The sequence below is a fragment of the Panthera leo genome, chromosome C2 (genome assembly GCF_018350215.1).
Source record: "Panthera leo isolate Ple1 chromosome C2, P.leo_Ple1_pat1.1, whole genome shotgun sequence".
Classification (NCBI taxonomy): Eukaryota; Metazoa; Chordata; class Mammalia; order Carnivora; family Felidae; genus Panthera; species Panthera leo.
This window is the reverse complement of record NC_056687.1, coordinates 17,330,316-17,334,123: the sequence shown is the minus strand read 5'-3', so window position 1 is coordinate 17,334,123 and position 3,808 is coordinate 17,330,316. Positions and strand designations below refer to the sequence as shown.

General features: G+C 39.6%; 1 pseudogene; it reads right to left on the bottom strand.

Moving 5' to 3' along the window:
• Positions 1–2,869: 2,869 nt before the first annotated feature.
• LOC122199092 lies at positions 2,870–3,073 on the bottom strand (annotated as a pseudogene).
• Positions 3,074–3,808: the final 735 nt, after the last annotated feature.

Here is a 3,808-nt window from a genome sequence, read left to right as displayed (position 1 = left end):
AATATAATATGACGTTGGTAAGCTAGAGGCATCTAAGATCAAATACTTCTGATTATAAACATAATCTTCTCCTCAACAAAACAGGAAATTTTTTAAATAAAGTTTATTTTGAGAGAGAGAGAGAGTGTGAGAAAGAGAGAGAGAGCAAGGGAGGAGCAGAGACAGAGGGAAAGAGAGGATCCCAAGCAGGCTCTACACCATCAGAACAGAACTTGATGAGGGACGCCATCCCACAAACCGCGAGATCATGACCTGAGCTGAAACCAAGAGTCAGATGCTTCACTTACTAAGCCACCCAGGCAGCCACCCCAGAAATTCTTCTTTAAGTTGATCTATTTATTTTGAGAGAGAAAGTGTGAGTTGGGGAGGAGCAGAGAGAGAGGGAGAGAGTCCTAAGCAGGCTCCACATTGTCAGCATGGAACCTGAAGTAGGGCTCGAACCCATGAACAGTGAGACCATGACCTAAGCCAAAGTTGGATTCTTAACTGACTGAGCCAGCCAGGCACCCCCAAAATAGGAAATTCTGAAATGAGAATAGAGATTGGGTTTGATTGACAATTTTTTATAATTGTTAGATTTCTGCTCATGTTAGCACAATACAATGTAGTTTCAAAATTCATTTCTTGAATAACCAGTCATTCTTGTGTCAGATCCTTGTTTGAGGGAGACCACTATTATCCGATTTGTTTTAATTTTATTTTTTTTAATCTACATCCAAATTAGTCAGCATATAGTGCAACGATGATTTCAGGAGTATATTCCTTAATGCCCCTTACCCATTTAGCCCATCTCCCCTCCTACAACCCTGTCAGTAACCCTCTGTTTGTTCTCCATATTTAAGAGTCTCATGTTTTGTCCCCCACCCTGTTTTTATATTATTTTTGTTTCCCTTCCCTTACGTTCATCTATTTTGTCTCTTAATGTCCTCATATGAGTGAGGTCCTATGATAATTGTCTTTCTCTGACTGACTAATTTCACTTAGCAGAATACCTTCTAGTTCCATCCACGTAGTTGCAAATGGCAAGATTTCATTCTTTTTGATTGCCGAGTAATACTCCATTGTATATATATACCACATCCTCTTTATCCATTCATCTGTTGATAGACATTTGGGCTCTTTCTATACTTTGGCTATTGTCGATAGTCTGCTGTAGACATTGGGGTGCATGTGCCCCTTTGAAACAGCACACCTATATCCTTTGGATAAAACCTAGTAGTACCATTGCTGGGTCATAGGGTAGCTCTATTTTTAATTTTTTGAGGAACCTCTATACAGTTTTCCAGAGTGGCTGCACCAGTTTGCATTCCCACCATCAATGCAAAAGAGATTCTCTTTCTCCACCTCCTCGCCAACATCGGTTGTTGCCTGAGTTGTTAATGTTGGCCATTCTGACAGGTGTAAGGTGCTATCTCATTATGGTTTTGATTTGTGTTTCCCTGATGGTGAGTGATGGTGAGCATTTTTTCATGTGTCGGCTGGCCATCTGGATGTCTTCTTTGGAGAAGTGTCTAGTCATGTCTTTTGCCCATTTCTTCACTGGATTATTTGTCTTTTGGGTGTTGAGTTTGATCAGTTCTTTATAGATTTTGGACACTAACCCCGTATCTGATATGTCATTTGCAAATATCTTCTCCCATTCTGTCGGTTGCCTTTTAGTTTTGCTGATTGTTCCCTTTGCTGTGCAGAAGCTTTTTATTTTGATGAGGTCCTAGTCGTTCATTTTTGCTTTTGTTTTTCTTGCCTCTGGAGATGTGTTGAGTAAGAAGTTGCTGAAAGCAAGATCAAAGAGGTTTTTGCCTGCTTTTGCCTCGAGGATTTTGATGACTTCCTGTCTTACATTGAGGTCTTTCATCCATTTTGAGTTTTTTTTTTGTGTGTGTGTATGGTGTAAGAAAGTGGTCCAGGTTCATTCTTCTGCATATCGCTGTCCAGTTTTCCCAGCACCACTTGCTGAAGAGGCTGTCTTTATTCCATTGTATATTCTTTCCTGCTTTTTCAAAGATTAGTTGGCCATACGTTTGTGTGTCCATTTCTGAGTCTTCTATTCTGTTCCATTGATCTGAGTGTCTGTTCTTGTGCCATATTATCCAAATTGTCAACCCAGATATTCACCAAAGGAAACATTCTTTATGATAAGCTTAAACCTGCCCAGAAAAGAAAATTGCTCTCTGAAACACTTCACAATATTTTTGTATATCAAATATATTTAAACCTTTTATAATAACATTTTTATTAATGTTTTATGACTAGTGAAAGGTCCAGAGGTGACAAGTTTGCTTAGTAAGTGACGTTTTCTGTTTTGCTGTCACTGTAGAGAAGTCTAACCGTTCACCAAAACCTTGTCTTTTTATTCACACTATAAAGTTATAGCTGGAAGGGAGTCACCAAATCAATGATTACATTTGCTACTTCCACACCACCCCCTCATTACTATGCGTGGTGATTGTATTGGTCATTGTATTGGTACCAGTCATCAGTCAATTGAATGAAAGGAAAGGTGGCCGGTGCCACTTTGGGACCAAGGCTTTTCAGAAGCAGGTGTGCCTTCCTCACGTTCTGACACCTTCTGCTTGATGGCTGTTGATGACAGGCCCTATGGGATGCTAGAACAGCAGAATGAAAGGTGTCTAGGGCCAAAATGGCAGCATGGATGAAAACAGGTCCCTTATCCCAAACGGCTTGCCCAAGAATGAAATATGAATGAGATACGAACTTTCATTAAGTTGAGCCCCTCCATCTTTAAATCTATTTTTACAGCAGTTAGCTTATCCTAACCAACAGGGCTTTTTTTTTTTTTTTTTTAAGTCTTTTCATTGTTTTTTGTTTTTTGTTTTTTTGTTTGTTTGTTTGTTTTTGACTTTTATTCCCCGCTCAAATGGTTTCCCTTCCCTCTTGTTCGAGGGGAGAAAGACCATCAACAGCAAAGGGCAGCTGCAGAAGCAATACCCAGAGCGAGCTTTACATTCTAGAAAGGACCCTGCACTTCCTCTTTGTGGTTTCCAGTCCTGCACATGTACCGAGAAACTTCTTTAGTAACAAGCTATAGACCTGATCCCTGAAGGTAGTTTTTTATTTTATTTTTTTTTTGACATTTTTGGTAGAGAATGTTAAATGATCAATCAGTGTCTTCTAGATTGCAATTTCCATAACAGCAAGATTGGTGTTACTTGTCAATTGCTAAGAAGTTACAGTGCCTATCCGTTTGCAAGCACTTAGTAAGTGTTTAATTAATCAAAGAAACAAATACCTTAGACTAAAAAAAAAAATGGTGCTCATTTTTTTGTGTGTGACCCAGAAACAAACATATGGCTCTTACATCCTTCGCAAGGATCTAGTGTTTGTACCTCAACCCAGCTAGAAGGTTTCTCCCAGTGGTTTCTGGACAGAACATTCCCAGCTGTTTCAGTGCCGCATAGCAAAGCTCTGACAGCTTTCAGAACAAGAGGCAATATTAGTTAATAATCATTTGCACTTGCAACTATCTTATTTCATGACAGTGAAACTTATATTCCTCCGGGTACGGTTTCCTTTGGATTGGTGTTGCTGAACTTTAGCATTCGCTGCTAGGCTCCAAGCTGTGACTATAAATCCCTTTGAGTTATTCACTCTTCATTCCCACTCAACATGTTCTAATTAACTCATAATGAATGCTCCCCAAATACTGCACATCTGACATCTTTTTGTTAATCAGAATGGGGTAGGACAGAAGTCGTACCACTTTCTTTTCTGCTAACCAGCCATCTTTTGGCGTCTTTCTGTATCAGATGAGTTTGGTGATGATACGTCTTAGCTGACACCCGTCTCT